At 40.8% G+C, this 20,616-nt stretch overlaps 1 protein-coding gene across 1 annotated transcript in view; it reads left to right on the top strand.

Moving 5' to 3' along the window:
* rbms3 (RNA binding motif, single stranded interacting protein) overlaps positions 1 to 20,616 on the top strand; it is a 382,296-nt gene that overhangs the window by 91,512 nt on the left and 270,168 nt on the right. The gene's annotated exons all lie outside the window — the stretch shown is intronic.

The raw sequence follows: 20,616 nt of genomic DNA, 5'->3' as shown, positions 1-20,616 counted from the left end.
CTGGTCACATTTTGCAGTATGGAAGCCAGCCAGCATATTTTTCTGGCTATTCTGACCCACAATCCTCTGCACAGCGGACAATACGCCACATCGACTGAGCCACAAACAGATAACAGTTGTTTGACAGCTGCCAGAATTTGCAATGACGGATGACAGCGCATTCAAGTTACTGATGACCAGTGGAATAGTAATAATAGGTACAGTATATTGATTGTTTAAGTGAACAACATAATTGTAAATATTACAAACAACAATAGCAGTGAAAGAGAACTGCAGATGTGATTTCACTGTCGCAAATATAACGTTTGCATCTACAATCTGTGCAGGAACACACCCAGGCAGAGAAACAAGTAGAGAGAAACACAGAAGGGAAAGTGAGATGGGAGGAGAGAGGAAGATGCAGAGCATGAGACACATGTATTGTGGTGACTGAACGATGCCAAGTGTCCCACCGCACATTCCTGTTACTATTAACGGCTAAACAGGTTAGATAACAGCGGTGGTGAGTGGACCAGCCTTCAGGTACTTTAGTGTAATAAAACCTGACAAACTAATGATTGCGCTTGGTGTTATTGGATTCTTTACTGAAAGCCACATGGGCTGCACAGGCTCCTATTGCTTTGGCTGTGACTAAGCTGCACGTTATAGATTTTCTGGTCTATGGAGAATTGATCACAAGCACAATGGCAAAGAAAGGAAACATTCTGTGTAGGTACTTTCCACTAATTGCTGTGACAGAGCCTGTTTATGGGTGATAGCAATAATGGAGTGAACATACAATGTCAGGTAAAGTGTAGACATTGTAAATTGAGTTTTCACCCTGCCAGTGGAGTATTGCTTTGGGATATTTGGTAGATGGCTTCTAGCTTTGAGAAATGCTCTTGGACTAGCCTCTTACCTTTTGTGACTCTTCCATGTGTGTGACTACAAGAAGCAGTGAGACACTGCTGAGACAGAGCATGTGTTCTTAGTCAACTGTCGTTGCTTATATAAACATATTTTTCTATCTGACCTCTGAGCTGTTTCATTTCTGATGGTATGTGTCCTCATTCAACAGATTATCTCCAAAGTGCTTAATATCCAGATGTTTCCAACATTGCTTCAGTCATCTTGGTCTCTGCAGTCCAGCTATTACTCATGCTTGTGATAGTGTTTCATTATTTTGCATGTTGGGCGTGCTTAGGAATCATGGTCTCTTATGTGTTTGGGATGCAGGATATGGATTTTTTCAGCTGATACTGATACATGATAATTATCTGCTTCTCTTGGCTGATCCTGATAAGATAACCCACAATTTCACAATTTTGTATTTAAAAAAATAAGTTAATAATGTGTAGTTTATGTACACCAGAGGGCAAGAAAAGCTATGTGATAGTGAGCAAAAATAGATCTGTAATTAAAGTAAAGTAATTAAAACAAAAAGTAAAGTACGTCCCTCTATATTAAAACAAACAGGGCTAGCTGCAGCATCATACGACTAATGTTACTTAACGGTTATTTACGGATTTACGGACAGAGTTGAGAAGTTTTTGTGTTGTTATGAGTTTGTTGGGATCGTTAAACAGCTTGCTGTCCATTGTTAGCTGCTGCTGCTGCTTTGTTAGCTCGTCCTTTCATTTTGGTGTCAGTATGAGTTTGTTGGGACCGTTTAACAGCACGTTGTCGGGTGTTAGCCGCTGCTGCATTGTTAGCTCATGCTTACCGGACAGGCGTTGATTCAGCTGTTCATTGGGAGTAGAGCAAAGACGATTCTGGAGCTCTGCATCCAACCTGTGTAATGGCAGCAACAGAAAGTTAGCTGATCCAGCAGGGAGTTGGCCAGTCTGGGATCAGATCCCTGGTGCAATTGGGTTGTCCTCGGATGCTGTGAAAAAGTTAGACACCGGTGATGACATGTTTGGCTTTCTAGGCAGCATGCCCTCGTGTTCTTCTTCCTCTTCTCTGTGTTACTGGAGGATTACAAACCAACTCTAAGTCAGTGAAAGAAATTAGTCTACGTATTATAGACTGTAATTTTATTATTGTAATAATACACAATGTATCTTCCCCATTATTGCCTAATAATTTATCAGCCCAGTACATACCATTCATTCCCAGCATTTGGCCTGGCTTAAAGGTGCTGTATGTTACTGTGGAGAAAGATAGTTGACTGTTGAGTCTCATTTCAAGGTCATCTAATACCGGCGCTTTGGGTTGGTGATTCAGTCTGATGACCAACCCAGAACGACCTGGGAATGAGACCCAGCAATCATCTATCTTTCTCTAGAGTTACATACAGCACCTTTAATAGCTGCATTGGACTATTTAACTGCACACAACTGTCAGAAGCTGCATTATCAGTGTGGTCTGCTTCAGCTAATTGCGTCCATGTAGTGTGCTTATAACCAAGTTAATCGGAGCTCATGCAGATGCAAGTGTGACGTGTCTGGGAGTGCAAGTCCTTTGGTCTTGTTGTGACAAGATATATGAGGAATAACTGGGGATAGATTTCGAACTCAAGGGCCAGCCCGCATTGCGTCTATGTGCTGCTGCAGAGTTCATCTCTCTTCATAACATACAGATAGAGACACACACACCGACACACATGCAGCAGAGGACAAAACTAGCTTTTCTCTCCTTTAGGATAACAAATACTCCACTGCTGGGGAATTGGTGCAAGAACTGTTTGCGGGCCAACCGTCTCCATATGTTATACTTCTGTATGGGGAATTCTCATCTTATCAGGCATAGATAACAAGACACATTTTTCCCCTAATGAAAACATTTGAGTGGGTTATCACTCTGTTATCAGAGGACATGGACATCCCCGTGAACCCTTCAATTTAATCCTGAGGTGTCGCCCGGGCAAACTCAGGTTGTTACCCCATTAGACTTGCCGAGCACACACTGGCCAATCATTCAGTCAATACAAACCTGCTAGTAGGGATTCCTGGCACATCTCCAGAAGGTCTGAAAACTCAGAAAAGAGACAGAAAGGGACATTGCAGGAGTGCTCAGAAATAGGTGATAATCAGAGAGAGATGAAGAGACAGAAATGACAAACAAGGCAGAACGCAAATCCCTGATTGCAAAGTACTGCTCTGCTGTGTTTTACAAGCAACCAAAACTAGGATTTAAAACTAATAATGACACAATTTGTTTGTTTATATCTGACAAGAATAAGAGTATTAAAAATATCACTGGAAAAATATTGCATTTCCCTCTCTTGGTGTATTCATCAGGTGTAGGTGCAACCAGCTCACCTTTTCATCTGTCTCTTTGTGGGGCCTGGGCTCTGGCTCAACCCTTGGTGTTGTGATTAGCTTAATTAGCCATAACTCACAAACACCCATTTATACTGGCTGACAGATGACACAGTCATTTAGCTGAATGAATGGTCTGCCTGCTGGCAGCGGGTGAGGGCGCGTCCGCTGGCTGATGGCCTGCATGAGGCAGTTGAGTTGAGGCTTGTTATCTGTGGATCACCCACGACGGTAAAATGGTCAGACCATTGAGAGTGAAGATGCAAGTGGGGTTAGACTGAAGGGAAAATAAAGAGAGAGATGAGTGCAACCATCACAACAGTCCTAGTTTGTCTCTTTTAATGCATTTTCAAAGAAATATTCATCAAAAAGAAGAGCAGACAAAAAGTGAATTCCCTGATAGCACAGGCAGCAGATGCCGATGTGTACTGTCCATGTGTGGTGCAGCACGGGAAGCCTCATGGAGACTTTATGATGGAGTACATTAGCTTACATTTTAGAGTGTGAGTCTCTTTCATCAGCCCTTGAATGAAGAGCATTGCTCATTCCCCAAATACTGCAATGATTCATCTTTGCCATGAGCGAGAATGGGCTTTGTCTCAGTAATTAATTTAGCTCTCGGGACAGCAGTTGGAATGAGTCGTGTCTTCAAGGCCTAATTAAAAGAAAATTGTCAAACATATTCTAGGTCACACAGCTCAGAATCTCCAACCATTTAGCAGGATTTTTAAGCACCGCCACCTCGTCCTTTGTGGGCCCGTTTTCCTTGCTGATAGAGTGTGGGTTCTGGAGTGAAAAACAAATGGTCTTATTTGCTTTGTTGATTTCTTCAGGCACCACTTGAAAATTGAGACACTTGATGTTTTGTTTATCATTGGCTGCTTGAGTCAATAACTCAATCTACTTATGGCTTTGTGCCTCTGCATGTCTTTGTTTCTGTCTGAGGATGGTTTATTTGAAATTCCTTTTTGTGGAAATAGCCACACAATTAACTCCCTACCCTCAGCCAAATGAGAATGTAACTGTGCATGAATACCTCGGGTTTAGGATCACTTTCTCTAAAATAACTGTGGTCGGGAACACAGATATTGGCACCACATTCATCATATCAGCTGGAGTGCTCATTTCATTGAAGCAGTCGGACCGACAGACTGACAGACAGGAAGTGTCTATCTTATCTGTCCTCATAATGAGAATCAATGACTTTAGTTACAGGCACAGAATGGCTCTAACAGTACACACACAGACACACACACAGTCACACACACACACACAGGTTCTGAACAATTAAGCGCGAGCTGTCGGGCTTAGTGCCTGGGTCCATTGTAAGCGCTCTAAACCTGTTAGACTGTGACAGACCATTAAAAGGCTGCCAAGGCTTCCTTAATTTGCTTCAACAGTGCACACTGAGGCTGAGTGACTGAGTGCCGTTAGTGTGTCTCTGTGTATGAATGTGCACTTACTTCTTATGACACTCTTAGCTCACAGCCCCTCCCCTCCCTCCTCCTCTGCGACCATCCCTGCCGCCTCCACAGCAACACTTACACACACACACACACACACACACACACGCAGTGTGACAGTATCAACACCATCACGTCTTTGCAATGTATCTGCCTCCATTTTTCGTTTGGAATTACCTTTTAATGTCGAATTTCTGTTTATTTAAGCAAATGCATCAAACCATTAAAACTCCTGCCAACACTAATGCATTTTCTGAGTCATTATTTTCTGTAAATTGTTAGGAGCATAAAGTAAACAACAGTAATTATCTGTGCATTGCGAGGCATTGCTACAGTAAATTGAGGCTGGTATCCCCAATGCTTGTCACTTTATGTATTGTTAATATACCCATGCCTATAATGCAGTATTGTAAAACACAGAACCTTCACCGTTGTCATCATCATAGATGTTTTCCATCACGGTCTCTGTGGAGCCTTAAAATATAAACACATCTAAATTTAGTTTTTTATATTTATAGAGTCTAAAAAATGTCTTAAATGTGCTAGAATGTCTGGAAGTGTAGGAGGGGAGGCATTTAATTGGATCTGGGGCAAAATTAATGAACGCCTATTTTTTGTTCAGTTTTTATGTTTTATTTTACCAACCAATAATAACTATTTCTTCAGGTTCACCTTGTTTGTGTGTTAAGGGGAGACAACCCAGGTGAATAGGAACATTTTTTAACTAGTAGATATCGCCATGAGACTTCCCCAGTGTGTTACTAACATCAAGACAGTTATTTTTTATAGCACAGGTTTTCTGAAATTGTATGTTTAAATAAGCAAATGTGGCATGATCTAATTAAATATGTGCTGATTTGCATACATTTCCAGAACATGAATCTGAACATTCGATAAAGCCAGGTTTTTAATTTTTGTTTAATTTTGTCGTCCTATCAGAGTCAAAGGTTTTTGTAAAGGTGATTTCGGACTCTTTCTACCACTCAATAAAAAATAAAAATAGAAAATAAAATACAGTCAACAGCCATAAAGTCATTTTCACAGTGTTTTTGGGAATAAAATGTTATATAAATCAAGTTATGAATGATATATGAATAAACCCCTCTGTGAAAACCTTCAAAATAAAGACAGGAATAAAAATGGAAAATGTGGTGTATGTAAGTGCTACTGAAGTAGAGATTTGTGGTTAAGAGTATGCGAAAAAAAATAATTTGAGAAAACAGCCTTTAAAGCTAAAATTCCACACATTTTTAGACAAAAAAAATAAGACATGAATAAGACAAAAATAAGGTAAAAATTTTGGCAAATTGATATCAACCATGAAATTTCCCCAGTTCACATTAAGACAAAAAATAAAAGTTTTCTGAAATGTTTTGTTTAAATATGCAAATGAAGCCTTTTCTCCTTAAATACGCACTTTTTGCAGACGTTTACAGAGCAGAAATCTGAACACAATAAACACCTAAGTGTGTATACTGGACATTTTCTTTCCACTAGACTGAAAGACATGTTATGGAAGCAGATTAGCCCAAAATCTACCCAAAAAGATCAGTACAGGAAAAACCTATGTTTTCACTGTATGTGTCTCAGCATACAGTCCACGTGGTAGGTGGCAGTGGTATGCCTTGTGTTGCTGTGATCTGCATTTTAACCTAAAAGAATAACCTGTTAGTTGAGGTCTAAAAAGTCTTTACATTTCTAATTTAAAAAATATGTAGATACCCTGTCCATACTGTTTTGAGAAATGTAGATCATTTTTTGGGCTACACCTGTCCTGGTTGACAGTGCTAGTGAAATCTGGTTGTAAAAAAAATTAACTGGGAAGTGTAAATTACATGTTTGACACCATGTTTGTATTGTCACGCGTTGAAGCCCAGAAGATCACACTTTTCAAATAGGTGTATTCCTTTGCTTTTGTCCTTATTCAAATAAATCTGGTTTTAACAGAAGCGGGTTCAGGTTGTAAAAAATAAGTCCCTTTAAATGTTGCTGCAGCTGACTGGATTCTAACCAAATGAGCATGGTCATGATGACAAAGCACTTTGTTTACCAGTGCACCAATCAGGTTCAGAGGGGAACTGTGTGTGTTTGACACTTTTAAATGAATGCTTTTTGGGCGGATGTTTCACCTAGCAGGCATTTCCTGTCGTGACCAGAGCTTGGCGTTCTCCACCATTAAGAATTAAAGGCCTGGGCCACAGGATCCTGAGAGCCAGACCACAGGAATATCCAGAATCTGACAGAGCTTCCAAGCCTCCGCATGTTTCATTTCCTATTTCACAAGAGCGGGCGGTCCATGCAAATTCCTGGCTGTGGTATGCCACCAGGCTTCATTTAGCAGCGGTTCGTGGTTGATATTAGATGTTGGACACAATGGGAGATGTTGGAGAGTGGATTAGGAAGGGTGCTGGCAGATCTCGCAGGGATTTAAAGGGGTGTCTTCTCTTGTTCTGATCATATGGACTGTCATATTTACATGTCATTGCTGGCTTAGCGCTGTGTCTTGACTGTGTTTAATTGCAAATTCGGAGCGTCTCGTCTGTGAAATCGCTCTTCAGAAAATCAGTTTGCACCTGTTACTTTTTGTTCAGGTGATTAGTCAATGACAGGGCAAAGCAGAGAACATAAATCACACATACTGAGCTGTAGATGTGACCTTAATTCATATTGTTTCACTCTGATCATGCCCTGGTTTTCAGCTACACGTTCAGACACGCACACACTCACATGCACTGACATCCGTGCACAGATGGGTTTTCATATATGGCTGCCTGGGGCTGTAGTATTGGCTTTAAAAACACCCATAACATCTGTAAAGCATTATGGCTGATTATACTGGTCCTTCAGTGCAATCATGCAATACGGGCATGAGCGATGGCTGAACATGAACCGTATGGGGAAAAAAGAGATGATGAGGCCTCCACTATTCTGATGAAGGCGTGAGGCCCATGGCTACATACACACAGGAACACACCCTAATTAATTTAGCTAAATCAGATTTTATTATTTATATACTAATGAGGACCTTATGTTAATTCCTTAACCCATAACTCCAGCCTTCAAAGATCCTCTCAAATACTTGAACTGCTCACAGACTACTTGTAACTTAGATTTCTGGGTCCAATATGGTCTTTGTTTGTATATATAGATATATATATATCAGGGCTATATTAGGGTTGGGCGATATGGCCTGGGGCCTGGAGCCTATCCCAGCTGACATTGGGCGAGAGGCAGGGTACACCCTGGACAGGTCACCAGACTATCGCAGGCCTGACGCATGGAGACAACCAACCATTCACACTCACATACACACCTACGGCTAATTTAAAGTCACCAGTTAACCTGCATGTCTTTGGACTGTGGGAGGAAGCTGGAGTACCTGGAGAAAACCCACGCTGACATGGGGAGAACATGCAAACTCTGCACAGAGGGGCTCCCCCACCCTGGGTTTGAAACAGGAACCTCTTGCTGTGAGGCAACAATTCTAACCACTGTACCAACATGCCACCATTATAATAAAACTGAGTAAAGCATTGTTATAATAAAGTTAAATAAAGTACTGCTATTCTGAAGCATTCGGCTCGTCTCCGGCCAGAAGTGTTGATGTTCTTGCTGTGAACAGTTTGAGGTTAGCAGTTAGCGGTAAATTAAACCGTTACAGCAGCGTCATTTAACATGAGGGTTTATTCACTGAGAGCAAGAAACAAACTAACTATCCAGAACTATCCAGTTTGTATATTAATAATATTTGCAAGTCCCGGTGGTCCAAAAACAATTAGATATTCACTGTCTGCAAAAACACACCTCACCTGCTCAGTCTAGGAAAGAGACTGGTCTGGATGGGCGGGGTAGTGTGTGTTTGATAGTCTTTTTTTTTTTTCTTTCCTTTTTGTATCTGTGAGAGGGAGAGAGCCATTGGAAGGAGTGAGAGAACCAAAATGCCAAAACAAGTATCGTGCCAGTGGCTTTAGTAAATGATGACGATTGATTAATACTCGATATCCATGATATAGTCAGTTCATACATCCCATGTGGAACAAACCACGTGACTTTGAGTATCGACATATCACCCACCCCTAACGTATACTGTATGTTGGGGAGGGTGATATGACCAAAATCTTTTATTATGGTATATGTAATTTTGTATCACGGTAATATAAATCATGATACAGTAATTGTGCTGTAAATTCAAGACCACTGTACCATACTTCATTCACATTTTCTTCTTTTATTTGGAACTTCTATACAAACAAAAACAACAGTCTCACATGAGACAACGGCTTTAAGGTTCCCGAGAACAATAATTTAAAGTGTCACTAATTTTTGTATTTACAAATTTGCTCTATTTCTTCATGTCTGCCAAAATCACATTACCTTGCAAGGCAGTTGGAAGAGAATCACAAGGTCAGGCGAGCATCATCATTTGCTGCCCTGTTTTGCTACATAGCCTTCCCCGAATCTCTACTGGTGGACACATTTTTATGATTCCAATCACCTCTCTGTCAGCTCACCTAAATTTGTGCCAAATTTAGGCTCGTACGTCTATTTTGCTGGTTTTGGTGCTGCTTTTTTTGGTCGTTTTGTGTGGCTGCGAGTCACTCATCAGGATGAGGAAATCAATCACCAGTCTGTACACTCTCCCTATCCCGACTTCTGCTAGCTTGCCAGGTCAATGTTATAAAATGTAAACATCAGTAAGCAGAGAGGAAATGGTGGACACAAGCTGAAGTAGCATCCTGCTAGCCATTGTCCAAGAGTTGGAAATAAATAATATCAGTTCCCAACAGGATATCAGAAACTGTAATATCCTTTGATTCACTGAAATTTGGCTAAATCCTGGACAGCACCATGCAACCAGGTGACTCTTTTTCTGTATGTCGGTTCTAACAGAGCAGAGGACTCTGGCCAGAGAAGAAGCATGTGCTTTGCAGTGAATAAGGGCTGGTGTGAAGATGAAATTGAGAGGCGATGCCCTGTTTCTGTTGTGGATAACTGCCATAGTTTAGAGGCAGCTGCAGAGGCGGTGCTACCCGTGTGAGGAGCACCCATGCAGCCATCATGTTGAGGTTGGGATGTGTGGATAGTGAAATCATTCTACAACCAAAAACCATTAGCAGAGCCATCCAGAATCATGGACAATTTAAAGCAGCAGCCAACAATGTGAGAAAACACACAAAATGACTAAATTCCACTGCACAAGTTTAAGGAGCTGATGGGATCACATTTCACTGGAGTTCTACTTTGTATAATTCCATGTGACGAATAAATAATTGATTGATTAATTGATATCTACCATTGCGCAGCATATACGGCCCTGTTTCCGGACTTTAATGTATGTTATTTTTCATTCTCACAGTCCTGGAGAATCTCATGAAGTGAATCACCCTGCTTGACTTATCTTGTTTCAAAGGCTGTGATGTGAAACGTTAGTTTGGAGGTTACGTTTTGGTGTTAGTTAAACAGAATCAAAGAGAAGATGCTTCTTTCCAAGCTTGTTATGAGTTACAGTACACACAGTAATTCGCTTGTAAAGGAGAAACACAATTCTTTCAAATAATGCTAACCACATTAGTCCAATTAGCTTGCAATGTGCTCTGGAGACTTGAGTGTAAGTGTCTGTAGCCATTTAATTTTCTTACATGAAAAGAAAAGCTACTTCATGCTTACGTTCCTTGGAAGGCAGGGTACTTCCTGACTCAAACGAGGCGACTGTTGTACCACAGCTGTGACTTACTCATTAATAATCTGTTTAACAGGAAAATAGACTTCCAGCAGATTTTCAAACAGATATACAGATTGTAAAGCTCCTTGAGGCGAATAATACCGTAAGATGAGTAGTAATTCAATAAGCAGGTAACAGGGAAACTAGTTGATCCATAACATCAGTACACTGAATCTTACCCCAGTCACTGGTTTCTTCTTTGCATCATTTGCCTTGTGTTCTGTCAGCTGTAATTACATCAATTTCATTATTCTCTCTGCCACTTTCCAACCTTGTCTCCTGATTCCACCATTGTTACGTTTTCCCAGTGCATCTCCCAATGTCAGCCCAATGTCTTCCACCTCTTACCTGGTGCCTTTAAGGGTGTTTCTGAAGCCTGTAATACCACCTCTGTTTGCTTTACCTGACTGTACCATTCTCCACCTGTCCACCAGATGCCCTTGGTGTGCTCCTCTCCCCAGCACACCTGTGGTTCATCCCTTAGAGCTACATTTGGTAACTTTTATAAAAATAAATGTCATAGTTATTGCAACTGTATATCCTGACAGTAGTACATGAGACAGATAAAGAATTTCACGTCTTCAGAAACACATTTTAGTGTACTGTTTAGCTGTAAAATGAGTGGGAGATGCTTGGTTTTGGCCCGGCGGTTTTCAACATGGTGGCCGGGTCGCAAACTTTCTCATTTTACAGCCAAACAGTACACTAAAGTGTGTGTCTGAAATCATTTGAGGTGAGAAATAAGCAATGCAGTAACAGAATATTGATTCATTTTAAACACGCTGCCTACTGTGACAGATGATCACAGTTCTTGAGCAGTGATTGACATGATTGACAGCTGTGTGAGAGACTTCTCGGCTCTGATTGGTTGTTTTCATTTCCGTGCAGTGGATTCTTGCAAAAGAAGAAGCACAGTTGTAACTTCGGACATAAACACAGACTTCACTCTAATTTAGTTTCCCAGACAGACATGTCTGTAAACATGCTGCACAACACTAGTGCAATGTAGAAATGGACATTATTATTAATTACACAATTTCTTCTCTAGCTATAACTTTTAAAATTCGTGTTGCCTCGCTGATGCTCCTAACTTTACACAATATCCGAAAATCTCATTAAGGGGTTACCATAGTCAACTTTTCTCTAGCACCATCCTCAGACCAAAAAGTTGTGACCGCTCTTGATTCAGGCAAAAACATGGCCTTTCCAAAAATCAGTGGTATATACATCTAGCAAAATGTGTTGCTGTTGCGTAAAGAGCATTGCAGCATCACTGGTTTGTTAGTGTGGCTGTAAAACTTTAATCTTGTATAATCTTGTGTATTGTAAAACAATACACCGCTTTTTTGTCTATGTGTACTAATTAAAAAGGGAAGAATGGCTGAATCCATGATTCTGTTACAGTGCACTTTTGTCGCTGAGCTAAGCTGCAGGGGTATTTTTGATTTATTTAACAGCACTGTTGTTTCTGAAAGTTCATCTGTGTGCTGTTTTGAAAGCAGAAATGCAGCACTTACACGAGTCTTGTTGGAGGAAGGAGTTTGATGGTTCACCTCGCTGTCAGCTCTCACATACAGAGACATGTAAAGCAAAGGCACACATTACTGCACACTTTGTTACTGCTATAAAAAAAAAATGCAGTTTAATAGGACAAGGACCACAAAGAATCAGGCCCACAGTTATTGACAAGGTGTGAAAATATGTCAGCCGTTCATTCACCTGTTCTCAAAGTGTTATTGGATATTGTTACATTCTTTGTATCACTCTTCCTCTTACTGTCTCACACTCTCCCAACGTCTAACAGCAAATAATTGTTTGTTGTGTGAAAGCTAAAACCTGTGTACAGCATTCTCCCTCCATTCGTCCTCTCAGCAGTCAGCCTTGGTTTTGTGAAAGGTGAAGGGTTTGTTGGAGGCGCTTTGCTCCATTTAGTTGGTGCACTTTGATGACTTCAGTACTACTAATTACACAGGCGCCGCCAAGGAGGCAATCTCAAAGTGCATAACCCTGAAAGTCTTACACACTGATATCTAAATGTTACCCTGTGGAGTTGCACCATAATGTGAATGTTCTTAATCATCTACTATATGCTTTCTAGTACCTCTGTGCCATCTGGCAGTATTACAGCATACAAATCCCATGATAATGTTCTAAAGAATGCACTGCACGTCAGAGATATGCTACCCATTTTGAGTTGCACTATAATGTATGTAAAGCATGCTTAAAGTTAGCTTATGGAGACATATACACAGCATACATTACTGTGGCCATTAATTGTGCAGCAGTCCTTAATAATGCATTTGTTCCACCATTTAAAGTTAAATAGACCAGAAAGTCTTTTACTTTAGGCTCCGATGACCTAATTTCTCTTCTGACAATTAGGAGATTCACTGTTTCATCAACGAAATATTGAGAGATCAAAGAGATTTCGTTTCAGTATGTGTTGGCAGTTGAGAGGTGTCTCAGTCTATCAGAGTCAGCTGTGGTGGTTCATACTTGAGTCTCGCTCATCAAATTTACCCAGGATTCCTGCCCTTTTTTTCTAAATTTGCCAATTTTGGCTTTTTTAAGGTCACTGACTCCCAAGATTTTAAAACAAATTCCAAAACATAACTTCAGAAACCAATGAGTGACATTATAGAGCATTACTAAAAGCTGCAATAACAATTTTTGCCCTGTAGGGGGGCAGCGAGAAGGAGCTGTAAAATGAGACTGTCCTTCCCCAAAAGATTCACCATAGGTTGTTTGTATAAGCAGCTTATTACATCCCATAATCATCTTAAGTGTAGGCCATGGATGTATGAAGAGAACTGGGTACAATGTTGGAGGTGGGGCCCTTTTAATTTCTATGAAATGATGACGCCCTGCCCCTAGCAAATTTGAATTTGCTCTGCAATCTGCGATCTGGTCCTGACGAGCAGAGCCCGCTGAATTGCCATGGCAGCTGCCGAAGGACCGTGTCCATTCAATTTAGCTTTGAAAGAAACGCTAAGCCAACTTACCTTTTTCCTTGAGAGAGGAACAGAAGACTACCCTAGAAGGCTTTGTTTCCAGGAAGAATGTTTTTACTGTTTTGCTGACGGGATACGGCAAAAGCATAATATATCAGTTAGCTCCACTCATCGGCAAACCAATGGGGCTTACTGCAATAAATATGTCACCTTATTTTTTGCTCTGATTGGCTATCGTATTATCCAATTGCGTGCGGCGGCATTTACTATGCTTCAGTTAGAGCCGCCCCTTGGGTAGGAAGGGTGTGTCGGTGAGGGCCAGACTCAAAATCTTTCTAGATTTGAGTCTGGATTTCCAAGCTAGCTCAATGGCGCATAAAGCCAAAAAAAATTCAACTTCCCAGGTGTAAGATTACCCGGATCTTTTGCATCATTGGGTCCATATGGCAAGTGCACCACATACTTTACTCCAGGTTTAGCTCCCCAAACTTAAATGGGATAAAATGATTGAATTGTGCGGCTCTGCTAGACCTTTGAAATGTTATCAAGCAAAATAGATCAAATCCCGATGGTGAAACGGGTCATCCACTGATTAACAGTCGAGTCTTTCCCAATGTAAGTCTATGGCAAAAGGTCTTTTTGAGCCCAGTGGCATCATGTGATGGTCTGAGAGTTGTAATTTCACTGTTTGGCTTCTACGAAAATTGGCCAGTTCCTGGTCAAGATAACTGACTCTTCATCTGCTAAATGCTCCATTATTTCCACCAGATAGATGCTGACTTTGTCTGCTGTTTGGGGCTATGAGAGCAGTGAGAGTGAACCAAAACAGTAACGCTGTAGGCCAGTAAACCAAAACAATGAGATGAAAGATGCTGTAAAGCTGCACAAAGATGAGAGAAACTACAGCATCTGGTGATAATTTTCTGAGTTCATCACTACGCACGACCCTGTACAAGTGGACATGTGATCCGTTGTTGACATAAAAACATTGATTAATGTTGCTTTAACGATTAAATACTATTAGGAGGAGCTGTTGCTGTAGTTAAATGGATACTTGCTGATTTTTTAACCAGTTTTGTGTCATAACAATGTGACACTAGCCACATTGTCATAACAATGTGGCTAGTGTCTCTAAATTAACTATGGTAAACTTCCCTCCAGCAGATCTCCCTGCTCATCTCAGCTCAGTTCCATTGGATGACATGGTTTGCGTCATCAAGTAGATTTCCGCTGGCCCTAGGGCTATTGCTCAAACTACAGATTGTACTTCCATATTTTCATCTGCCCACCACCATGGACACAAAGACTATAAAGGTTGATCAAGAGAGAGACCCACCCCGGTCTTTCAAACTTGGACCAAACTGTAAAACTAGACAATGCTAATCAAATATAAGCCAAGACGCTGTTACTGGATTGCCTATTTCTTGCCTAAAATGTTTAAGAAACATAATTCAGTGCACAATTTAACTGTAATTTCAGATAGCTTGTCACCAGCCAGCAGGCATATTGTTTGCTGCCAAAGAAAAGGAAAAACTTGCATTCTGGTACCTGTAGGTCTTCTACCTCTTGAGCAAAAGTAAATGCTACAGCCCTTTCCTCTGTTTTCTTTGGTTATATAGTGCCAATTTCAAAATTATTTGTGGCTTGGTACTGCATAGACAGCCTGGTTTTACAAAAAGATCATTTGCTCAGCAGGGAAATGCTGCTTTAAAGGAGTGAAATGCCCGTCCGTCTCGTCAGGGTCAGCGGCCTTCACCTACTCACAGTTCAAACCAAAAAAAAAAAAAAAAAAAAAACCCAGTCAGAGCTGCTATTATAAACAGAGCGAATTCTCACCACTTGCTGTTCAACGCCTCTGTGTTTTTTGTTATGTTCAAACAAATGCATGAGCAAAATGTCTTGTCTATTAATTCAGTGTTATTTTGTCCTGAAGCTTGTCTCTTCAGCTCTCTCTCTGTTTTCTTTGTCTCCTGGGCTTCATGCTTTGCATGCAGAGGATGAGACACCGGGGGAGGTTAAGAGAGGAGCTGGAATGGAGTTCTGCTCCATTTACCACCTTGAAATATTCCTCTTAGAACGACACACTCTGTTTTCTCTCTCTCCTTACTCTCCGCACTGTTTCTCACTCAGCCTGTCCCCTCCTTCTCACTTCTCATCTCTGTGTGACATGTGGTCATTTCACTTCATTCCAGGATGGCTTAGCAGTGCTTTAAAACATTGCTGCTGTCCACCCATCCCATCCTGCTCAATTGCAGGCAGCATCAAGCTTCATAGGCCTATACGGATCTGTTCCGAGTAGCTATAACTCTTTTCCCAATCTCCAATCTCTATGTGCTCTGGGCAGAACCCTCAGCACCTCTCTCCATTACTTCACTATTTTTCTCTTCTACCTGTGTGCCTCTGACATGCTTGCCCATGAACACCAGTTATCTGAACACACACACACACACACACACACACACACACACACACACACACACACACACAGAGTCAAGTATACAAGCATCTTCATCTTTAAAGCTCCAGTGTGTAAGATTTAGGGGGATTTAGTGGCATCTAGCGGTGAGGATTGCAGATCGCGACTAGCTGAAACTTATTCTTGTTAAAAATTCCGTCAGTGTTCATTGTTCAGTAGGTTTTTACCGGGAGCTGAATCATCCTCAGAGGTCTCATCCTCTCCAAAACAAACGGATGACGCGATTAAACCAGTGAAACCATTAAATAAAGCAAGTTCCTGTTATAAATCAGTGTTTCTCAGTGCTCTTTGGCTTGTCAGAGACAGGCTGCTCAGCCAGCACCTGCTAATGTATGCTTAACTCTTTTCTCTGATATTTAAGATCCAGACATTCAGGAAATGTTTACCCGGTTTCAAATCATCCACAGAGGTCTCTTCCTCTCCAGCACAAAGTGATTTAAACACTGAATAAAGCACTTCCACATAAAAAAAATCTGCATTTTTCCAGCTCTTTGCTAAGGGGCTGCTAACTACAGTGACTGATGCAAAAACGCAATTGGCCCTGTCTCGAGCCAGTGTTTGGTTTGTCCCCTCTGGGCTATTGGAGAAACATAGGGGTGCAACATGGTGATCTCCAAATGCATTCTCATCATAACTCGTCAAATGCCGCTGCTTTGTCAGTGGACCTACACTTCAAAAAATGATGCGCTGGGTTCCCTCCTGCATCACTTTTTAAGGGACAGCATGTGAATTTATGCTTATTACATGCATTGCGTCTTTTGAAAATACCAGTCCCTTCTCACAGGAAATGTACAGTTTCTGCTCGTCACATGCACATTGTTTTTCAAAATAAACTAAAAAGAAGTACGGTTACGTTATGGTTACAGTTATCCTTATGCTAACGTGATGTAACGTCATGTGACATACATTGAGTGACAAGTCACTACGGTTGATTAAACTCATTACACTTCTTCTTTTGCTCCGACAACACCCTATGTTGATTAAACATGATTATTTACCTAACTCCATTGACTTTAGGTTTCACTCAGGCAACAAACAGCGCTCTCCCAGGTGAAAATCCGTAGTGTGCTTGACCCATCCACCACCCCTCCCACCTGCCCTTTACAGACTTACACACTCTTTATACATTACAAACTGCTGCCAGCTGGTACGTCTCATAATGGTGCGAAGGGTGTCTCTGTGCATCTGTGCCTGACGTGGACGTCCACTGACAAAGCAGTGGTATTTTATGAGCTGGGAGTGAGAACAGGCTTTTCTTATTTTCAGGTGATTATACACAAAAAAAAATACATACTTATTTTATTATATTCCATTTCTGCCAATATATCCCCTTAAATCCTACACACTGGACCTTTAAGCTTTGGATTTTTTTTATAAAACTGTCAGGGACTCATAGATCTTCGTATTTTAATATGCATAAGCATTTGAAAAAGACAGAAAAAAAAGTAGCACACAGTCACACTGACAAGACTGAATGGCTTTGCACTTAGATCTATTTAGGGCATTAACACAATGAATAAAACAAAATGCACATGATACACTCTGAGTGCTGTGATGAAGCTTTGATGGGCCTCTTTCTATTTCACTGCAAAGTGAGTCATATTTGCCTTTTTTTTTCTGTGGGGTCTGCTGCTTTCTTCGTATTCTAAACAATGTGGATTTTGAATATTTTGGCTTTGCATGTCCACATGGAAAATATCTATTGTTTAAAACTCACACTCTCTCTGCCTGTGCAGCACTTAATTCCTTATTATGCAGAGATTTTCTTGGCATCATCTCTCCCTCATCTGCAGGGATGTAGCTATGCTGTCCCTGGCAGTGGAAGGCTCGCCGGTTCACAGAAGGACATGGCCGGCTCTCAGTTGCAGTTTATGTGTTATATTAGGGTTAGCGTCGCAGCCACGCAGGAAGTCTGATCTCTGAGCTCCACTCAAGTGTTTTCACCTTTGGTGTCAGAATAACCTTGACCCTGCTGTGATCTCTGAGTTTCCTCAGAGACGTCTTAGTTTAACTTGCTATATTCACACAGAGAAAAACAGACACACTCGCCGACGCTCATGCCAGCACTCACACAGAACCACCACAGCTGTAGACCACCTGACTTTAAATGTAGTTTCACAAACACTGAAGCAGAGGGAGAATACACTTGCACACACACACATGTAAAATCCGCCCTGGCTCTGGGCCTCTTTTCCAAGTACGAAATAATTTGCAACAACTCTGATCTTTTCTCAGAATCACGCTAATCAGGAAATGATTCGGCTGGCGTGACTTGTATATACATTACACATTTGGAATAGAGATCTAGTAAGTGTACGCAATTTACTCTTTTAGGTCTGTTGCCTGTCCCTCGTTGGGCGTAGTAAGGGTTGCTGTGAGTCATTTTTACTCATGCACGTCTGGTTTCATATTTCCTCCCCATTAGGTTTGCATTGCTCTCCTCTGTGTTGTGATAGAAGCTAATGACTCACTGGAAATCTGCCTGGTGTTTATCAAATGTCTCAGTGCAGGGCCGGTGGTCTGGAATGAGTCCGCCCTTTTTTTACATTATAATGTAGTAGATAAACAGCCAGAACAAGGTGATGAGACCATCGCATATAAAGAAATGAAAATAAATAAATAAATAAATAAAGAGGAGCTCTCTGCAATCATATCTTGACTATATCACTGTGCTCGTGCGCTGCGGAAAATTATACTCTCAGAGGGGGAATGTGTTGAATTACCTCAGGCTGTCATCCGTAAGTGCACTGATAAGAATGTATTAAGAAACTGCATGTGTCAGAGATGTGGTGAACTTACACACACAACGTTAACATATCTATTCATAGAGAATTTGAGAGAGGTTGGATAATTTAGCAAGTACATCATTTAGTGTGTTTAGAGGCGGGCAGGGACAGAGTAGAGCTTTTTAGTATTTCCCTCTTTGCACAGAGATGGATTAATTCAGAGTAACCATATTTTCTTACACACACATGTCCCTTACCAATAACAATTAGTTTTTACAATTTTGGATAAGGGAGTCAGACGTAATCAGACTTGGAATTTATGTTATGCATTGCTACGTTTGTTCCTCTCTGTCGGGATGAAAGAAATACAGATGACGAACAAAAGTAATGTTTGGATAAATCGACCACAAAATAACTAAGTACTAAATATTTCTAGCATGTAAGGCTCAGTTATGCTGCATATACATGGAATCAGGTAGACAGTAGATGGTTTTGTGTCATCGTCCTGCCATTCCATGGGACGCAGCATTAGTATTAGTCCCCAAAGCAAATGACCACATTATTCTCAAATCAGATTACTGTGTTTAGTGATGGTTCAATGCATCAAACCCATCTTGGTGTGCGTAATCAGCATTTTCTTTTATGAGTAACATCTGGTTGGAATACGATTTTTTTAACCATCACAAATCCTCAGTAAACTGACCAGCAACACCGTGTTACTTTTGTCCCTCCCCTGCCTCCATCAGCTTTACCCTTGCTGACACAGAAGATGGATTAGCTCATAGACTGTTAAAATATGGGCGTACCTAGAGTGATGTCACCCATTGGTTTGTTGACTCCTGTTTTGAGGCCTTGAGTTCGGCATTACGGACGCCGCCATCTTGTTTTTTGACTCAGAAGTGATCATATTTGGGCAAGAGGGTGGAGCCGTGGAGGAGCAAGAGGTAGATCTGACTGAAAATCCAAGAAGATGGCCTGTCACTCAGAGCAGTCCACCCTTAATTATTCATAACTTTACGCCTGAGTAAAATGTAAATGGATGGGTTGTTACATGACAAAATTCGCTATAGAGACCAAAACCATTTTTATACCAGGCTGTAAACATGTTTATTTCTGCTGTAAGTTGGGCATTTTAACATGGGGGTCTATGTGGATTGACTGGCTTCTGGAGCCAGCCTCAAGTGGCCGTTCAAAGAACTGCAGGTATTTTTTGCAGTTCCGTTTTGGCTTCATTTTTCAGCCCCAGAGGTTGCGGCTTGGGTTAGCATGATGAATTAAACTTTAGCTGATAACCAAGCTTACGAATAGGTCTAACGGATAATATACATGAATTATCTTCAACGGGTAAACATTATCTTAAAAATGGAAAACATTTGGTTTTCTATCTTTTTACTGAATGGGTGAAAAATCGGTTTTTCATCTGTAACACTGGCGAAATAGACCGCATTTGGCTACTTCCTGCATTTCCATACGTGTAATGAGCTTCTCAGATTAAAACACGTCAGGAAGAGAGCTTGACTGTGTGCCCTTTTATATTACTGGACAGTTTGGCTCAGCTCTACTACTGACAAACACAAATATAAACCTTTATTTCAGCTTATGTCTCTGATTGGAGACTGACACTACGATTTGAATTCAATACTTTTTTCCTGCATATGTAATTTGTCTTTGTGACGATATGAAAATCACTTGTAATCTAATTGGCTTGCTGATTTCAGATGTTAATCACATAATCAAGTAAATTATTGCGCCGTGAGAATGAACTGCAAGCAACAGTATGAAGACAAATTGAAACTCAGAACCACTTCAGAGGTTATCCACCCTCTTTCTCTTTCTGTGGTTTGTGCTTTTTTCTTTTCTTTTCAATTTTAGTAAAACTGCCAAAAATGTGGTTTTCTCGTAGACCTCATACACTTAGATATTTGTAGTTATTGAATTATCTTTCTTTTTTTTTTACACTTCTGGCATCCATGTGTCTTAGCATGCCTTCAGATTTAGCTAAATTAGATTTCGCTTTAATGAAAAAAAGATAACTT

Source organism: Epinephelus fuscoguttatus, linkage group LG17 (genome assembly GCF_011397635.1).
Source record: "Epinephelus fuscoguttatus linkage group LG17, E.fuscoguttatus.final_Chr_v1".
Lineage (NCBI taxonomy): Eukaryota > Metazoa > Chordata > Actinopteri > Perciformes > Serranidae > Epinephelus > Epinephelus fuscoguttatus.
This window is presented reverse-complemented; position numbering and strand designations above follow the sequence as displayed.